This window comes from Ambystoma mexicanum, chromosome 10, assembly GCF_040938575.1.
Source record: "Ambystoma mexicanum isolate Mex_15411 chromosome 10, UKY_AmexF1_1, whole genome shotgun sequence".
Classification (NCBI taxonomy): domain Eukaryota; kingdom Metazoa; phylum Chordata; class Amphibia; order Caudata; family Ambystomatidae; genus Ambystoma; species Ambystoma mexicanum.
The window spans coordinates 269,693,389-269,714,380 of NC_090932.1; the positions used below are offsets into that span (position 1 = coordinate 269,693,389).

The window sequence follows — 20,992 nt, forward strand, 5'->3', positions numbered from 1 at the left end:
CTTTTCATGGCGGATTTTGACCCTGCAAAGCATAACAGCAGGGTGTGCCCACTTAGGCTGGGAGACAATCACCTATATTAAGCAATATTCAGACTGCATTGATGGGCGCCTCTCCCACTATACAGGTCTCTCAAATCTAGTAGGGTTTGGGTCTAAGTTGCACTGTATGATATTTAGACTGCATTGATAGGCCGGTCTCAAATCTACCAGGGCCATTGTATCCAGACTGCATTAAGCAATATTTAGACTGCATTGATAGGCCTCTCCCCCACTATACAGTTCTCCCAAGCCCTGTAGGGTTCTGTCTCCAAGTTACATTGTATGATAATCAGATTGCATTGATAGACCGGTCTCTCAAATCTAGCAGAGCTTCTGTGTCCAGATTGCATCAAGGGAGGAAGTCTTAGCTGCACCCCTCAAAGTCACACCTCAACCAGTGCATGTCCATCATAAACCCACATGGCCAACTCACTGCAGTGAATTACGTTCAGGGAGAAAGACTAAAGTGAGCCGCCGTTAACACCAAACTATATAACCCTTAACCACCTCCTATTCCCCCTCTCTGTCCCGCAAAGACAGCAACTGGACAAATAGGCAACATCAGCCGGAAATATCACCTACAGACAAAAACTAAAACCGGTAGCGGACAGCACCCACACCAAGTACTACACCACAAGACAACCAGACCAAAACAGAACCAACTGCACATCAGCAAACAAAGACTAAACAACTCAATCTTTTAATGCCACACAAACGACCCATCGCGAGGGAAAGAGAAAAAAAAAAAGGAACACTCCGAAACTACCACTAAGAAACGCAACAACCGAACACACCCACTGACAGGATAAAAAAAAAATAAATCAAACCAACACTGAGAAGAGAAAAATCCCTCTACCTAACTCAATAACTCGCTGAGAACTGCTCACCAGACCGAACCAACGCAACACTAGAAGCAGCGACATTAAACAACCTTACAAAATCACGAAGAATGATGAACACCAGAAACAACAAACACAACCGAAGCGATAACACCTTACATCACCAAAGCTAGAAAAACGTCCAATCGACTACCTACTCCTGGAAGATGAACCCAACGAAAACAAAAACCCAAGACAAAACCTAAACTATTCGAGGACGTAGACAACCCGAAACCTACACATCAACAAGATCAGAAGACAGCCCCAACAAGAAAAGCCAAACTAAACTAGACCACCAAACTGCACTGCAATCTAATTAACGCAAGATCCATGTCAAAACACTACAGAGATCTTCAACCTACTTGATGACAACGGCATTGACATCCGATTGATCACAGAAACATGGCTGATTACTACAAAATCACACTGCAAAGCTTTCTTCCAGCAAACTTCAAATGCCTTCAAATAAACAGGGAAAAACAAAAAGGGGAGGAGGCACCGCAATAGCATTCAAAGAACACCTAAAAATAAGAAGACGAACCACTCAACATCCTCAACTGTGAATCCATGGTCATACACCTAACAGCGAGCGCAAAAACCAACATCACATTCATCTTGGTGTACAGACCTCCAACTTATGACGCATCCTTCGTCGACAACTTCATAGAAGCCATTACCAACATAGCCATCAACCACGAACACCTAAACATCCTGGTGGACTTCAACATCTGGTTCGAAGACAGTCATGCGAACTCCCAAAACTCACTGATTGAACAGCTCACCACCATGAGACTAGTAAAAGGGGCAACACACTCTGCAGGACACACTGGAAGAAATTTTCACCAAAATGGTTCACCCCACTATTAAGCACCATGAAAAAGGAAAAAAAAAATAAACTGTTCCAGAAACAAATCCATGCATACAAGAAGGAAATTCAAAAGGCAAATTCAAAAAACTGTTCCAGAAACAAATCCGTGCATACAAGAAGGAAATTCAAAAGGCAAAGAGAAGGCGTTATGACGGAATCACATACGCCACCAACACACAGAAAGAAATGTACATCATTAAAGAAATGAGAAACCCACCAGGCTGTGACAACACCCCAACCTCCTCCGAGAAACTCTGCAACGACCTGGCAGACCACTTACGACATTCGACAAACCATTCAACAGAGGCCAACTAACAGCAAGATACAGCCAAAAACCTAACTCGGAACCGCAGCACAAACTCGAACACTTTCCTGCAATATCAGCAGAGGCATTCGCAATGCTGGTTAAACACAGCAAGAAAGCTGGTTCACCCATGATCCCTGTCCCCTGGACATCTACAAATCAATCCTTGGAACGCCATCAGAATATTACAGAAACCTAAATCTATCACTAGCAACAGGAACCGTACTGAGTATCTTCAAATCAGCTTACATAAAACTACTTCTGAAAAAACAAGCAGCGACGTAGACAACCTCTCCAACTACAGACCGATCTCTAACATCCCCTACCCGGCAAAACTCCTCAAAACCTATGTGTACAAACTAACCCAAGAACACGTTGAAAAACACCACCTGCTAGACCAAGCTCAAGTCCGCTTCTGACCCGTAAGAGCAACAGAAACAGCACTACTACCCATCTGGGGCGTCCTAAAAACAAATGCAGACTCCAACACAACCTCAGCCCTGATTTTGCTCGACCTCTCAGCAGCCTTTGACATAGTTTGTCATTACACCCTAACCAAAAGACTAGAAGACATAGGCATAATAGACATCACTACGCTGGACTAAATCATTCCTAGCAGACAGAACAGAAACCGTATGTTACAAACCCTTCAAATCCACCCCACGAGTTAACTACTGTGTAGTGCCACAAGGATCCTCACTATCACCACTGTACTTCAACATCTACCAAACCCCAGTTATCAGAATCTTTAACATTACATTATATGCTACCACTACGCAGAGGATACTCAAATCTACAAAATCAAAGACACCAAAGCCGAACATTCAAACGTAACCACCTGTCTAAAAGAAGTTTTCAAATGGATGAATGCCAAAAACCTGAAAATCAACCAGGAAAAACAGAAATCATGATCATCTCCAAAGACCAAGAGAAAGAAACCGCCATCCTGTGGCCAACGGAAATGGGAACCGCATCATCACAAGTAGTAAAAAACTTGAGTCCTGATGGACAACACCCTAACCTTAGAACTGCAAATAAATCCAACAGTCAAGAAATGCTTCTTCCTCCTCCACACGGCAAGAAGAATCCTACCTCTCCTCACACAAAACTCACTATCGTCGCCCCCAAGTCAAGAATCGACTCTGCTAACAGCCTCTACCTGGGAATACCAGAATACCACCTGAAGCAACTTCAACTGATCCAAAATACAGCAGCCAGACTACTCCTCAAAATTTCCAGAAGAGACCACATCACCCCTGTCCTAAATACACCACACTGGCTCCCAGTAAAACATTGCATCACCTTCAAAACAATGCATAATGAACAGGGCAATCTGTGGACAAGGAGCAAAATTCCTACAAAAGACAATCTACAAACCAACGAGACCCCTCAGGTCAAGCAACGAAATCCGCCTGGAACTAAAACCATACATCAAGAAAAAACAGAGGCACCGCCTTCTACCATTTAGTCGCAAAAACCTGGAACAACATCCCAAAAGAAATAAACACCAAAGATCACCTAAAATTCAGAAAATCACCAAAAACCTGGCTCTTCAATACCAGACTAAACCGAAACAGAAAGGAAAGTGACTAAACCGGAAAGGACACTGACAAGCTCCCAGAACCAACTGAGAAGAACCCACAGCACCTGTAGAGGTGACGCTGGGCAGAGTGAAACACAGGCGACACCCAATGAGGCGTAGTCAACAACCCCAGCCAAACCCAACCAACATCTTCAACCACCCCTTAACTGCTACTAGGTACCACTGCGAGGTAGGACAGTCGAGATTCTACCAATCACCACGATAACTGAGGTATGGCCACTGACAGGTGCACTGGCCATGTAAGTGGGAGTGAGGGACATGTGGAGTTGGGGAGGCAGGTGGAGGTGGCAGCGAGATGTGAAAAGGGGCCTCGAATGCAGAACGGGCCCAGACCTAACCAGAGGTACAGGGTGCCCACGCACCCCATCTGGAGAGATTACGCAAGCCCAACTCTTCAACTCAGGATAGAGATGCCAACTAACCAATTCCACTAACAATTTCCCCCTCTGCATACACCTCTCAAACTCCAAACCAAACACATCCACAAAGCTACAGCACAACAAACTTCACTGCAACAACAAAACAAAAACACAGACTAACAGTACACGACTACCGGCTGCAAACACCCCAGGCCCAGCCAACGGACCCACAGCACTGCACTTCTGCACTTTTCCAGCCTTCTCCCACTAAAATACTCTTTCCCCTCCCTCCCTCCCTCCCTCCCTCTCTCCCTCTTTCAGAGCACCAGGGGGCCACTCCAGTGGTGATAGTGCACGGTACAAATGTCCTTTAACATTGACATATATAGTACGGATTGCAACCAAGCCTAGTCAAACTATCGTGGTTCGTTCAACCCCGCCTAAACTGCGTTAGTTCCTTTAACTGGTCCAACCATGGCGCACTGCATCCTAGCTACTCAACAACTGTGCCCCTAGCGGCCTATGGTAATTACTTCACACTTAACCCGCCTAGATGAACAAGTTAATTACCAGTTGTAACATTCTTTCGACTGGATGTTCCTCCCACGTATTCCTCATCTTATGATATTCGTATCTCGCCAGCTTCGTTGCTTCGGAATTTTTTTTCCTTTTCAGACGGCGCTGTGCACAAGGTCATGGCGTCTATGTCCCTCGACGGGCTCCGTACCATGTCAACGTCACCATCCGTATAAGTAGCTTGTGCCGCGCCCGATGGCTTCAGTTCTATTTTTGAGGAAATATTTGAAGAACACCGAGGCATGCCTCATGACTGAAAAACTCTTTGTGAGAGAGAAGTAACAAACGTGAGCTGTACTGCAGGGTAGGATGGGAGGGGCGATGAGGAATACGTGGGAGGAACATCCAGTCGAAAGAACGTTACAGTTGGTAAGTAACTTGTTCTTCGAATGGATTGTGTCCTCCCACGTATTCCTCATTTTATGATAGACTCCCATAGCAGTGGTAATTTTGAAGGTGGGAGTACTAATTATTTCTCATGCACGGGAGTACCGCCTTAGCAAATAAACCTTCACTGGAAGAAGCATCTAAGCAGCTATGCATGATGAAGGTATGCATTGATGCCATGTTGCAGGTGAACAAATATCTGCTGTAGGGACTCCCTCTTCAGAGACGCAGAAGTAGCCATACCCCTAGTGGGTCCTTTCCTGCCAATATGTAGCACTCAATTTATGGCCAATATAACCTACAAAAAGTTGGTCATCCTGACGTAATTTTGACATTCTTGAAATATAAAAACTGAGCGCCTTTTTTGGGTCCAGTCTATGAAACCTCCTCTATTCCCAAATGAGGAGGAGGAGGGTAGAACGTTGGTAGTATGATCTTTTGTGACAAGTGAAAGTCAAACTACTTCTGGTAATAAAGGTTTAACCTTAAGTACTGTACTTGTAAAAAGTAGTGTACAGAGGTTTGCATGAGAGCCTGCAACTCACTAACCCTGCAGGCTGATGTTAAGGCCACAAGGACCGTTTTTAATGTTAGAAGCCTTCATGGGCAGGAATGCAGATAGGAACTTAAGTACATAATTTAATTCCCAAGTCGGGACATGAAAAGGGACCGGAGGGTACACATTTGTGAGCCCTTTCAGGAATGGAGTAATTAATGGAATTTTGAAGTAGGAAACCTCCTCCAAGGAGTGCTTGAAAATGGACAGCGCAGCCAGATATCCTTTAATTGTTCCGATCTGGAGCCCAAGATTGGCTAGATGCAATAAGAAAAAAAAACACCATTGGGGTGCCACATTGAAAAGGGTTCACCATCCTTATCCCTGCACCGGATGCTGGATTTATTCCAACACCTCCAGTACAGGGATTTGGTTGCTGGCCTTCTGGCCATAAGCAGCATTTCCATTACGTCATCCGGAAGATCCCAATCCTTGTATCTCAACCTCTCAGAAACCATGCGTGAAGGTTGAGTGTCTTGACCTCTGGATGGAGAACAGGACCCTCAGCTTGCGAGAGAAGATCCTCTTTGCGGAAGACATATTGGAGGGCAGATGGACATGTCTAGAAGGTCCGGGTACCACGTCCTCCTGGCCCAATCCGGGGCAATTAGGATCATGGTTCTGCTGAACTTTCTCAACCTCCTGATTAAGTTAACAGAGAACGAGGCCGATCGGAGGCGCAGCTTGTCGGCGACTTATCAGGTTTGAGCAATACAATGACTGCCACTCGTAGTGTAGGAGGGAGAACCCCCAATGCACAGGATTCCTCCCATAGGACGGCCAGTTGAGACCAGACGAGATTTGAAGTGTTCATAAAACTCCATTGTCAGACTGTCAGGGCCCAGTGCTTTACTGGACGGGAGAGCATCTATAGCACAGCCTCCCATCTCTGGACAACGGACACTCCGTGTCCTTTGCCTTGGACAGAATGCAGAGTTGCAGACCCTCAAGGAAAGATGCAACCTCACAGACAGTCCTCCCATTGGAGGGTGCGTAGAGTGCAGCGTAGAAAGAGTGAAAAGCCCGGTTCACATCAGACATCAAGTGCAGCGTTCCAGGCATGTTCCGGATCACCGGAATATGCTGGTTTCCTCCCACGCTGACTTCCTTCCTTAAATCCAAGATGGGTCTCAGAACGCCGTCAATCTTTGGAATGAGAAAGTAAGGGGGGAGTACCAACCCTTGTTCCTCTCTGCTATAGGTACATGTTCTATCGCACCTTTCTCTAGCAGGGTTAAAATTTCCTGCACAAAGAGCAGATCTGAAATTTTGACAGTTGGCTCGAGGCGGATGGTCCGGAGGCCTTTTTAGGAAAGGAAAGCAGTAACCCCAGCATCTGAAGTAATGCCCCGCCATTCGTTCAGATGCTGTGAGATTCTGCCTCCCACCGGGGTCTTATGTGATAAGCCCTCAGAGTCACTTGGCGGCTGCAGGAGCAGCTGAGGGGAAAGATGCCGTTCCTGAGGCTGGTTTCGCACCGCTTACTCATTACCATGAGGGATATTTTTCTTTTAACTCTTTGTACAGCCGGTCCTCTTCCTCTACCAAAAGAGTAGTATCGAAAAGAACGACTTCTTCAGGAAGACTGGCCCCAATAAGGTTTCTGAGGCTGTAGCATAGAGGTGCTAAGAGATTTAGCGCTGCTTTGGAGGCCTGCAGTTCTTCTAAGCTTTCATCAGCTTTACTGCCAAACAGCCTCAAGCCATTAAACGGCATGTTGAGCAGCCTGGCCTGCACATCGGGTGCAAACCCAGACTTCAACCACGCAAATCTGATTAGCACTGTGCTTGCAGCCATGGATCTGCTGATGCGATCAGCAGTATCCAGACCAGATTGGAGACATTCCAACCCATTGTTTCCTTGCCATCTTTTATAATATTCAGGAAACCTTCCCTTTCCTCGCCTTCCAGAATATGATCAGCCGCCCCCTTAATGCAGTCCAACAGGGTATGGGTGAACCTGGCCAGAGTACAAGTGACATTTGCTGACTTGAGAGCCATGCTACCCAAGGTAAAGCCCTTACGGGCCCGAGCATCCACTTTCTTATTCTCTCTAACAGGGGGGGGGGGGGGAAATAGATGGATAGGCTGTTTGCCTTGAAGTCGCTGTCTGAAACACCAGATTCTCAGGCGTGGGATGCCTCTTTAAGTAATCAGGGTCACAACTAGCAGCTCTGGACTTTTTAGAAAAATTACTGTTAACTGCAGAAACAGTATCAGGAGCCTCCCAGTTATTTTCCACTGACCTCTGAAGGCCCTATCAAAGGGGCGAACTGGGTCCTTCTGGGCGCCCTGGTCCAGAATATCCGTCATATCATCCTGATCAAATGTGGGTGAGGCTCTACCCCAGCCCATGTATTCAACGACCCTATTCCTCAAACTCCTGTACCCTGAGTCTGCATGTTCTGCAGGATCAGGTTTTGTAAATTCTAGCTCTGGTGACGCATTAATGCCACTAGCAGATTGAAGGGTGTCACATGTCTCATTTTCAATTCTGGAGCGATTAACTCCCCTGGTACCGCTCTGGTACAAAAACTGTACCCCAAAAGGAGAAACTTATTCCTCTGAGGCACTCTCCTCTTCAAAGATGGAGGACATGGACTTAAAAGTCTGATTTAGGTAAGGGAGTAAATCTCCTTTCCTGTGTCCGAGTTGGTCTCGAGGGAATTGAAGGATTCTTTGAAATCGTCGATGTCTTCAAAGGTGTCAAAACCTCCATCGGGTTCGGTGTTGAAGCCTTCGGCGCCGACGAAGTCATCGAGAGCTTCCATGAATTCGCTTTCTTCATCAGTGTCGGGAATCACTCGATTCGAGAAACCTTCGACGATTTGACGTTGGGCCGAGATCACCCTTACTACTGGTTCTGCCCACAGTAGTTGACTCTCCTGCGTCGTCCAACGGAGCTATCGGGGTCAGACTCTTTCAGGGTTTCTTTGAGGGGGTCGGGCCTCATTCTCAAAGACCACTTGCTTTCTAAATTCATCCCATTTCCTTGGGGGAATGCCCGACTAAGTCGGATCTTACCAATTTGGCAGATGTGTCAGAAGGAGGGAGAAGTGTGTCTCCTCTTCATCTTTGAAGATGAACGTCTCGATCTACTACGTGATCGAGACCTCTTAGAATGTTTACACCGATCCAAATCCGTGGATCCGCCAGACTTTTTTTGACAACGCCTTCGAAGAAGCCTTGGAAGCTCCCCGCCCCACCGCCAGTTTACCTTTTCTCTCACTAAGAGCTTTCTCCGTCATCAACCGACAGGAGCCACAGTCGCCGATCCGATGGTCCGAACCCAGGCACCAAAGACAGTCGACATTTTTTGAACCGCGTTTTGGGGGTCCAAGGGGTAGACAACGACATTTTTTCTAAGAAAATTGGAAGCGTGCCGTTAACTCGAGAGCAAAGCCATCAGGAAAAAGGGAAGCCAACGGACGCTGCACAAGCTACTTATGCTGATGTCGACACGGTACGGAGCCCATCGAGGGCCATCAACGCCATGACCTCGTGCACAGTGCCCTCTGCCGAGAATATTTTTTCCGGAGCAGCAAAGCTGGCGAGATACGAATATCATAAGATGAGGAATAGGTGGGAGGACACAATCCATTCAGAATGAATATTCCGAATTATTCTAATCGATACATTTTACCTAGGCACTCCAGCACAGCGATTCCTTCTCAGGATCACTGCCAAGGGAGGGGCCTTTCAGGCTCTGCTAACAGAGGTAGACCCGAGGCGGTGATGGCTCCGGGAGCACATGAGGACAGGCTCAGGTACCCTCCCGGGTCTGCCTCTGAGGGGGCTCCCTAGCTCTGTGACCGCACCAGGGTGCAAACGGCCTTCGGGCTCTAGCTCCATTAAGAGGGCAGACTTCAAGCACATCGCCTAACAGTTCTAGCACTGACTGCAGAGCCATCTCACGAGGTCAAGGGTCAAGACAAGTGGACTACCAGTCATTCAACTGAGGGTACCAGGACGTCTTCCAGGACCACAGCAGAACCAGCAAGGCTGGATTTGGGCCCTGATGGCCACCCCTGGGTGCCACAGTCGCCATCAGAGTGGGCCGCGCAGGGCAGCTTCAGCCCTGCAACTGCGCTGGGCCGTGCAGCATGTGAGAACTGCTTTTGCAAGCAGTTCCCAATGCTCAGATGGTGTGTTTCCTTAAGGACCTTATCCAGGACATGGTGCTCCAGATGCTTCCTCCAAGGCCTCCCACAGCCTGCAGCTGCCCTAGACCCAGCACCTGTGGTGTTGCTTTGGCTGCTGCCACTCCCTCTGGCTTGTTGCCACTGGCTCCCTCCGTTTCAGGACACAAGCCTGTAGGGAGTCTCGTTAATTGATCAACGGTGTGATGTCCCCTCTCAGGATGACCAAGGAAAACTCAGAGTCCCAAGCCTCTGCCACAGATGAGGCTTTCCATGCTAGACTTCAAGGGCTGGCAGATTTGGGCTCCCTCAACCAGAGAAGTCTCAACAGGAACCAGGTTTGTTGGCTGAGGTTTTGCCCTCAAACCAGCAAGATCCAGCTTGGTCTCCAAAAGGATGTCCTTTCAGTCGCCTTGAAGGTCTGGGAGAATCAGGTGCCAATTTGCAAATGAACAAGCGGCTTGAAGGTAGTTTGACCTATTGAGAAGGATCCTGTGCTGCTCTATGAGCACCCTCAGATGCCTTTGTGGTGGCGGCCTCCTTATACTCTAAGCCTTCCGGGTACTCTTCTGTGACCAGTTGCCTTTCAAAGGAGGACACATTACTAGGGGTCTTTGGCAGAAAGGCTTACCTTAATGCTGACTTCACCTTCAATAAGCAAACATGGATGCACTTCTGTCTGCCACTAATCAAACTGTGGAGGGAGATCAGCGATTTCCAGAAAGAAAAGCCGAGTTCAGCCAGGCCAGATCTGACCATAAGCCACTGTCGTTTGGGGGATTTTTGAGCTTTCAGGAAAGAAAAACCGAACAGTCTGGCAGGGTGCCAATACACTCGGACTAAAGCAGTAACCCACCACAAGGGGCTTTTTCCACTGCCCTTCCTCTGCCCCTGCATCAGACGGGAAGAAGCAATGAAGTTGTGGTCGGGAACCACAGTACTCTTATTCAGGGGCGTCTAACTTTGCACATTGAGGCGTGGAAGCGCAAGTTCTAAACCCTTTGCTCCTCTCCATTGTTTAGTTGGGGCTGAGTTTCCCCCTTGCCTCCCCTCTTCACCACCACTGCTGCATATAGTAGGGCAGGGGAGCCGGAGTGAGTTCCTGAAGCTGTTGGACATGCAGGCAGTGCAGCCAGTTTCTGCAGTTCAACATGTTGCACCATTTTCAGTACACGGTGCTGCCGTTCAGGATCATTTAAGCCCCCCTAAGTAGGAATAGTCAACATCCTGCCCGGGGTCGTCTTAATCTATCCAGATGTCCATGTGAGGGCTCCATGGTTGGCAGGGCTGGGGCAGGAAGGCGAGGTGCCACTGGCACTGTAGGAGGAGCAGGAGGCTGCTCAATAGGCTTTGTCAGACTGGGCAGCTTGCTGAAAAAGTCCAAAGAATTAGATCTTTCCCATAGTGTCTGGAAACTGACGAGTCGAGAATGTGGAAGACAGAATGGAGGATGTGCTACAGGGGTGACCTCTGGCAGGAGCTTCTTTCTGACAAGGGGCACTGGCTATGTCCTTGAGACTCTCCCTAGGGTGCATGTTGAAGGTATAATCTAGAGGTGAGGATTTGTCTACATATTCTTCAGTGGTCCAAGAGGCTGGTTTATGGTGAGCAGAGTGCTCCTGATGTTTTACTGAGCGAGACTGATTTTAGCCTTCGACAGGTGTGTCTGCCTCAACCCTCGAGCAGTGTTTATGCACACCCTTACCTGAGTTAGTATGATCGCCATGTGGTAAATGCGTCAGCAGAGCCACAGCGGGCACGGTCAGCATGATGTCGGTATTCAAGGAGGCGCCAAATAACGGTGTACGGCCCTCAGTCGACAGTCGTCTAGGTATGGCTTGGGGGTGTGCTTATGGGAAGGTGTGTGTGTAGACCAGTGTCACCAGTGTCACCACAGGTCTTCCTCAGTGTGCTGCAACTGCCTAGTGAGGCTGGGAACAGGTGTGAGAACTGGAGGGTTCCGTAGTAGTGTCTTCAAGCTCAGAGTCAGAGTCTCAGCTGCCTTGGCCTTCTGGGTAGGACTGAAAGATCCTGGCGACGGCCTCGGACTCTGCCGACATGGCGTATGCCGCGCACCTTTTGGTTCTGCGCTGCTTTAGGGCCTAAAGACCTTACATGCAGCACAACGGGACTCAAGATGACCACGAGGAAGGCAGTGGTTACTAACTTATTCTACCCATGGGAATTTCCGGTTACACTTGGTGCAAAACGTAAAGTGAGTACGCTCCATAATGGAGGGTGGACAGAGGCAGCAAGATGAAAATAGTAGGGGCAGGCAACGGGGTTATGCATTCTCCAAAGGAAAGGATCTGTCATCCCCCCACCTCCCCACTCTCCCTACTGGTTTTTGGCAGAAGCCAGGTGTAGGCCGAAGCCTGTTGGCAGAGAAGACATCTGGTTCAGAGGCCAGGACCAGCCACTGAAGCTCCAGCAATCAGCAGTCCAATTATTGCAAACAAGAGAATATTGGTAGAAAAGTAACTTAAGTAGCGCACAACTACGGACTCAAGTCAAAGTGGCTGGTAGCAGTGGATATTTTCTACCGACTGATTTTCACAAGCAGGCTGCCATGGCAGCTGCAGTAAGACACATTGGTCACAATTGACCTAAAAAAGGTGCCAGTCGTTGATTGCCAACTCACGATGACTTGCCCCTTCTTGAGCCTTCATCTGCTAACATAGGGAGGTGTGAGGGGGTGGGGCGGAGCAAGTACTGCTCACTCCTTTGTCTTCAATAGGCTCCCATTGGGAAGGCTACACAGAGGCGCCAATGTGTCTGGGAGGTCAGGAAGCTGGGAGGACACCGAAATTTCCTCAGGTATTTGCCCTCCAGTGTGTCTGCTTGGATCCAGTTCCAAAAGGGTGCCTGGTTGCCCCCTTGGGACAGCCACCAGCCGAGGTTTGCATGTTGCATGCATGCAGAATTTTTACAGTTGTAAAGCCCCCCAATCCCTGGGGCATCGGGGCACTGTTGCAATGGGTTACACTTGATGGAAAATATGTGGTAGGTGATCCCAGTCGGGAGATGAGAGTCCAGATTAGGCAAAGATTAGCCACGTTTTGATTTGCTGGGTTCCTGCATAAAAAACAATTGTTTTGATGCCGAAGCCAGAGCAGACGAATGGAAGAACCGTGAAGAACGTAGACTTCTGCAGCTACCTCCAGCAACTGCCAACTGCTGAGTGAACACTGCTGCTTCAGCCCAATCGTCTGTGCGACAAGGAAGATCCAGACCGGATGACTTCCTCCCTTCCCCAGTCTGCAGTTTGAGCCATCCCACGAAGGGCTGCGACCTTCCAGGCCTGCAAAATCCAAATACCCTGGGACCTCTGGCACCGCTGCTGTGCATCGTATTGCTGGGCGCGGTTCTGGCTGCAAACTGGTGAGCATCTTGTATTGTATTCGTTATTTATGTAGCGCTCTTTCCCCATTTGTATGGTCTCAATGCGCTTTGTGGTTGGAACGCCCCCGGTGACCGCAGTCAAGGTGTAGAAGGTTCTAAGCGTTTAGATTAAGAGATGCTTGTGCACATTTTTGCCGGCTTAGGACTTAAGTGGCTGACTAGGCTCCAGTAAGCAGCCCAGAGGCCGGGCATGTGGGTGGTTTAGAATAGAGTGCTACTGCTGAAGATTCAATGTGTGCCGGGCCAACCGAATGTTATTTTCGTTGGTAGTCGCTGTATGCTATTGGCAGGTGTTAAGGTATGTCAGGGGTTTCAGTGTGGACGGCTATGTGCGCTGCTTGACCGGAAGAACATCGCCATAGCTGTATTCTATAGTCCATTGATGGATGTGCCTGCGGCATGTGTCCACGGACGTGGTGTAAGGTATACATACTGTATACTTTGGTGTAGTTCAGCTGCAGCGTTTTTTCTTTGCCCAATGCGGACGGCATGGACTCGCTATTCGTGGCCTCTCTGGAGCGAAAGTATGAGCAGCAGGGCAAGTCCTGGAAGGGGCGTGGCATGGGGCGGAGGACAATGATAGGGGGGGGGGGGAAGAGGACAACAGTGAGGGCAAACTGTTGTGGAGCGCCTTTGCAAAAGCAAAGGAGGGGGCATGCCGAACAAAGGGTACTAAAGTAGAAAGTAAGGAGTTTTAGAATCTGGATTTTGAGCTGGGGTGACAATGAATGGTTGAATGCAGTGGCACCTGGATTTGGGAACAGCTGGGTGGTGGGAGAGACCTTACTGGTGTACAGCAGTAGACACTAAGTAGACTGGAGTGTGCAGTCACTGCAGTCTCTTGGCAGTGTTTACCCTTTGGAGGCAGAGCAGACTTCAACACTCACACCAGCCGTGGTGCGGGCCGCGGAGTGTGGCAGACGAGTGTGCAGTCACTGCAGTCCATGTGAGGACTGCAAGCACAAGACTCAAGCCTGAAGTGGAATCGGAGACAGGTAAACATAAACTGAACACTGAATTCAGCCCCGCTTAACCCTCTGTACAGAGACCTCTCCGGGCCTGCTAGATTTAATATACACCAGACTCAACCAATACGAGGTGTGGTGACTGTGGGATTCCTTCTTCGACACACTTGATCGAACCCCGTGATTCGATTGAGACACCGTGTGGGGACTGCAGGATTATTCCTTTGACCCACCTGGTGAAGCTCGGCAGGTTAATGAACTGCTGAGCACCACTCTGCCCCCAAATTACAAAGCTCTAAACATTCAGACGCTACACAACCTGCGTATACTAGAGACCTTAGAATACCCTGGTGTCATCTTACCCCTGGCTGGCTCACCGTCACGCCGTCTAGAGAACCGGAGCCTCGCTCTCCAGACTCCAACACCGGCAGCAGATTGCCCTGAGCCAGCGCGGAAGATGTGCAGCGACGAGTGAGTAGCAGCATAGGAGGACAGGATCCGGCGTGTATACCTTGGCGCCTGGAAAATAAGGTCTGATTCAAATAGGAGCATTCTTGATCTGCTCGCGACGAACAGATCTCGGAATCCCCCTTCGCGGAAAGACGCTGAGCGAGTAAGCAAATAAACATGGCAACCCAGCAAGACTAAGCCTGATCCTGTAATTGGACCCCTGACTCGCCATAAAGCAACATCTAATGCAACTGGGTGCAACAACCATGCACCTCTTGAAGAGAACAAGCCTCAAATAAAAGCGTTGGCCCCATCCACACAGCTTACCATGGAATTTCAAGGTGGAATAAGTAACAGAGCAAAATAAAATCATCCAGCCTCTTGAACTAGTACAAAGAAACCCCACCAGCTCACAAGCTATCAATGGGGAGTCACTAGTTTAAATAGCTCCATCAAACAGAACTTGGAGTCCATTGAGCAAACCTTACAATACCCTGATATTGCCCCTGATCACCCAGAGCAACAGGAGAAGAACGAAAAATCCCCTCCCGAAAAGGAAACAAAGGCTACGTTACTTTTTAGAACTCAAAACGTTCACTAACAAACATCTAATTTGAAAGAAAGCCAAAACCCAGAAACCCAACCAGAAACAAAGATTAATAGCGCAGACAAGCCAAAAGTAATAAACCAACTCAATACTATGGAGCCAAACTTTGAGAAAGAAGCTTCTGTATCACTTTCCAATGATCCCCAGATGACCTCCGGTAGAGACGACCATAATCATACATCATTCTTCAAACACTGAAACATAAAATTACATTCAAAAGAACAAGAAAACAACATAGTAGGGACACAACCAATCTCTACACAAAAAGACAAAGCCAAAATAGCAAGAGCAGAAGAGCAAAAGAGCAATGGAAAATCCAATATGGACGATGAATAAGATCAGAGGGATATGATTTTGCACCAAAATCTTCGACCAATAAACATCTAGAAAGATTATCGCTAGACCTTACATAAATAGAGGCAGTCATGGAGCTGCAAGAAACGAAGAGTAAGGAAAAAAAAAAATGAACCAAAACAGACTTTGAAATTCCCTCTGTTCCTTCACCTCAAAAACCGTTTCACATTGGGCCTATTACAATTGTCACCTACAATGTCTACAACTTCAAATGGAGAAACAGACACTACACAAATCCCTGCACATTGAGAACTACAAGAACCTTCCAGGAGCACCCTCTGCTCATGCCAGTCCAAAGAATTTCCACAGCACAAATCCATCCCAACAATGATGCTGGATTTGCAGAACATGCCGATTGCTGTAACCACGCAGACGATAATACCTTACATGAAGCGAACATACAAGCATCACAAGAACAGGTATCCATACTAGCGTCCATATACTCAAAGCAAAAAATTCTTGAAGTACGCATTATTAATATACAAGAACGTCTCAACATTGCCTCATGGCAATTACGCTTAAACATTGCAAGGAACGATAGGGCTGATAAAATACATCTTACTGATTCCCTAATTTCCATGTGGAACGTCCACAAAACAAAAATACCCCCAAGAATGGAGGGAAACACCAACATACAGACCACAAGTGAAGTACATATACACAATACGAAGAAACTACATTGACTCCAAACAATCCCATCGGAGACAAAGTAAAAGACCAACATAATTCTAGTATCAGAAGCCCAACTAATTGATTTAACCTCTGCCATTAAACCCCAAATCATTCAGAATAACCCGTTGCAAAAAAAGGGAGAAAAAAAAAAAGCATGAAGGAGCTAGCACAAAGTAGTAAAGAACCCTATAGTATTTTCGATCAATCTCAAACCATCATACAACCAAAGTTCAATAAACCAAATCCAGGTAAGCAACAAACAGCAAAAAGGATCCGGAGCCTTCCTCAGTAATCTGACGTCTCAACTATCTCAAACAACGAAAGACAAAGTATTCAAACAGGACATACAAACACGGAAAGAAAACAAAAAGGAAACAGAATCCACTTCTGCTCAAGTGACAACCTTACAACCCCTAGGGAAAGTATATTGATGACCCAAATTGACCTTGCCAATACCAAACTCTTAATGAACCTGTCTACTTATCCGAATGAAGACATTGAACACAACGACGAAGATAACACCCAGATGAACGAGTCCTCCCTCATAGTAATAGACCTCTACGAAGAAACTTACTCCTAAGACTCAAATTAATCCGTCCTGCGAAGATATTTCAGATTCAGAGCTAAATTCTCATAACGGACTAGGGCACCAAGGAAATGAGAACCCCACAACAAATCATAACCACACCAGTTATTGATGACAGGGGAGACTCAAAGCCAAACTTAAGACTTCCACAATTTACAGATCCTCACAAACAAAACAAACGGAACAGGTTAAAACTTGAAATAATGACTAACCATGAAGATGGTCTCATCCTCAATAGGACAAATACTCTGCGCCGCCTTCATGTAATGCCAAAGCTGAAAACAGTAAAATCTAAAGATATTCATAGAATTTATTGAAACAGGAAGACTTGATCAGATCTGGATAGATTATACCTTCGCTGAAACACCGACTCATTGAATCACAAGAGACATACGTCAACTGGGATTCGAAATAACAATATAGGGGATGGAAGGATACAAGGTCCTTTCATTGCCTGCTTTTACATCGCCAGGCTTTTAAACATGCACTTTACATCGAATGAGCTCATCCAAATTTTTAGGGGGGTGGGAAAGGGCAAATAACGGTTTGGGCAGGTGGGGGTTTTGGGGACCCCCAAAAAAAACGATGAGCACATTCGATGGAATGTGCAGGTTTAAAAGTTTAAAAGCCTGGCGATGTAAAAGCAGGCGATGAAATCACATGGAACCGATGAAAGGACCATCAATGATAATCAAAGACACTGAATTCGCAAAACGGTGAACATCTCAATTTGCTCAACTATGACTGCGAAAGTAAATACTCAAGTACCCAGTCAGAGTACCAGACCACCAACCAAGAAAACGGTAGTGGAGTACATCAGACAATATATCATGAAAGGACAAGATGCCCAATTTAGAGATATACCACTCACACCAACAAAAAAGGACACATCCTCAAGATCTACAACAAGCGACTGAAGAACTGCAACCAGCGACTATTTGCTCATGAACACTCGTGGTCACTCCCTTTTATACAACTCTGAAAGACCAGAAAACTCCCAAATTATAGGTCTTCGAGAGACTTGGATCCAGCAGCCAGTTTGAGATGATTTTACTAGATATATGAATCCCACAATCTACAGGGCGAAAGGTTGTGCTTCTGCAGGACTACTTACTCTTCTTAAATTGGGTTGAAGTAAAAATATAGGAATGTAAACCCAAGGGCCCAAATTACCATATTGCTCCAAGAGGCGATATCTGGAAAGTATTTCGGTACTGAAAAAATAAAGATCTCTCGAACCTTACCTAGGTATTATAAACATATTGGAACCCTAGAAAGATAAAGAGACATTCATAAACATACTTACAGCTATCGATGAAACCACTGTGAAATACAATTCTGTGGTGTTCATATGTGGTGACTTCAGTATACATCTATATAACAAAGAAGGCCTGGAGAGACGAGATCATATGCTAGAACATCATGCTCTCAGATGGTCTAAAGAAATGAAAGATCGAAACATGGAACGTCTAGACGCATTTGATTCAAATACAAACAAGCCCACTCCAACTTGGACAAGAGGCAACACCGAGAGAATGACAATGCATTACTTACCGTAAAAGCATTTCCGATGGTTGGATCTGCTTAGATTCACATGCTGTGCATAGTCCGACATCCAGTGGTCACCGCGGAGTATTGCATTTTCTTTTTCGTAGTCAAAAAGGGGACGTCGACAAGGCGTGTCTGTAAGACTATCCCTATAGTGACGTGCAGTGTACCCACAATCCCTCACGCGTCGAGGTCCCTCAGTTTGTTTTTTTTCTGCCCCGAGGGAGCCTTATAGACGTGAGTACACAGAAAAGAGATAAAAGGATGTCTATGTTCCTTCCATCCGAGCGGGGAGGAAGGGTGGGCGCATGTGAATCTAAGCAGATACAACCATCAGAAATGCTTTTACGGTAAGTAATGCATTGTCTTTTGATGTTTGTTAATCTGCTTACAATCACATGCTGTGCATAGAGTAGCGAGCAGTACCCGGAGTTGGAGGTGGGTTGTGAGAAGGAACAGTAGAGAAAAGAGGTCTTAAAACTGCTTGTCCCACCTGTGAATCAGATCTAGAGTGGGCATCTAGACAGTAGTGTTTTGTAAAGGTGTGTACAGAACTCCAGGTTGTCGCTTTGCAAATGGCCATTCCCTAGTCCAAGGAATCCTCAAACGTCATGTCTGGCTACGTAATTCGGAGTTTAAACCCGAAACACAAACATCTCTCATTAACAAACCAATAGAGGATGCCAACCTCTTTGGGAAGGCGGTGGGTGACGTGTTAGACTGCAAAAAAGGAATTTGACACCTTAAGACCCTAGATCAGATTTCAAGGCCTCCCAACAAGCGAGGTTATGCAAACAGACGCTTTTTTCGAGGCCAAGGCCAACATCAGCAACAGCAGCAGTACTCTGCAGGCAACTGGTCCTCGAATCAAGGAACCAGTGGCCAATACACCCAGAGAGGACATGGTTGTGGCAAGGGAAGAGGTCGGGGTTCCACCCGTAGAGGTTCCCAAGCCACCAACACCAAATGACCCGAAGATTCGGGTCCCCTCCCATGCATCACCGGTCGGGGGCCGGCTAACATCCTTTCTTCCAGCATGGGAGGGAATAACATCCGACCGCTGGGTACCAGCACCACAGTCCGCGGCTACTGTATAGAATTCAACCGCTCCCCGACGTACAGACCCCCCCCAAGGGGACGACGCCTGTCACCAGAACACCTCGCCATCCTTCAAGAAGTGGACCAGCTACTAGAAGGAACAAGTTACTTACCTGTAACTGTTGTTCTCCAGCATGGGTCTGGCATGGATTCACATGCTCATGAATATTCCCAGTCGTCAGGCTGGGAATCCTCGGTAAAGAAAAACCAGTATCAGTTTCGTTTCTGATCTGTCTTTCGTAGTAATAACCAATCACTGGTCTCTGCGTCATACTGACTACAGCCAATGACTGCCCTCTACCTAAGCACCGCCTCTGGCAGCCATCTTCAGATTTGGAAGCACGTGAAGTGGCAGTATGACCAAGTGAAGAGCCGCAGAGGGGTAGGCGGGAGGGTTCGCATGTGAATCCATGCCAGACCCATGCTGGAGAAAAAGAGTTACAGGTAAGTAACTTGTTCCTTCTCCAGCATGGGGTCTGGCATGGATTCACATGCTCATGAATAAAGAATACATAGCAGTACACACATGCACAACCACGGGAGGTGGCAAAGGCTCAACATCAAACTCAACAACAAGCATCTTACCCTCCTCACCAGGCTCACCTCAGGCAAACAGGTTGCGCAGCACTGCTTGGCCGACCCTGGACTCCTCCCTGGAATCCCGATCGACGCAGTAGAACTTCGTGAAGGTGTGCGTCGACCTCCACGTAGCAGCCCTGCATATGTCCAGCAGGGGCACACCAGAAAGGAACGCCGTGGTAGCTGCGATCGCTCTGGTGGAATGGGCTCTCGGAAGGCCAGGCAGCGGTCGGTTTGCCAACCGGTGACAGTACATGATACAGCCGGAGAGCCATCTGGAAATGGAAGCCTTCGAGAGAGCCTTCCCCTGATTGACAGGTCCAAAATTCACAAACAGTTGTGACGTCTTCCGAAAACACTTTGTGCGGTCCACGTAGAACTTCAGCGCTCTAGCCACAACCAGCTAGTGCAAAGTCCTCTCAGCTGGCGACGGGAAGAACACAGGCAACACCAAGGGTTCGCTGAGATGGAAGTTCGACGGTACCTTGGGCATGAAGGAGGGGTGCATCCTGAGCACTACCCTCGTGTCGTGAAAAGTCAAGTACGGGGCCTTGCAGGAAAGGGCCTGGATCTCTCCCACCCGTCGTGCGGAGGTGATGGCCACAAGAAACGCTGTTTTCCACGACAGAAACTTCAACGGGGCCGAGTGCAGAGGCTCGAACGGAGGTCCCATGAGCTTGGTCAGCACCACGTTGAGCTCCCACGCCGGGGCCGGCGCCTTCACCGGCGGGAACGATCTGAACAGTCCCTTCATGAACTCTTTCACCAGACGATGAGACCACTAAGACGTCCGGCCCGTGGTTCTGGTGTATCGGGAGATCGCAGCAAGATGAATCTTGATGGACGCCTGTGTCAGTCCAGCTTTGGCCAGCGTCAGCAGGTACGGCAGTACCTGGGGAGCCGTAATCCGTAGAGGGTTAATCTTCTGTGCGTGGCACCAGACAGAGAACCTCTTCCATTTGTGTCTGTAGCATTTAAGAGTCGAGGACGCCCTGGCCTTTGCAAGAACCTCTCTGCAGTCGG

At 47.7% G+C, this 20,992-nt stretch overlaps 1 protein-coding gene across 2 annotated transcripts in view; it reads right to left on the reverse strand.

The window, feature by feature from the left end:
• WDR33 (WD repeat domain 33) overlaps positions 1-20,992 on the reverse strand; it is a 935,332-nt gene that overhangs the window by 692,289 nt on the left and 222,051 nt on the right. The window lies entirely within an intron of this gene.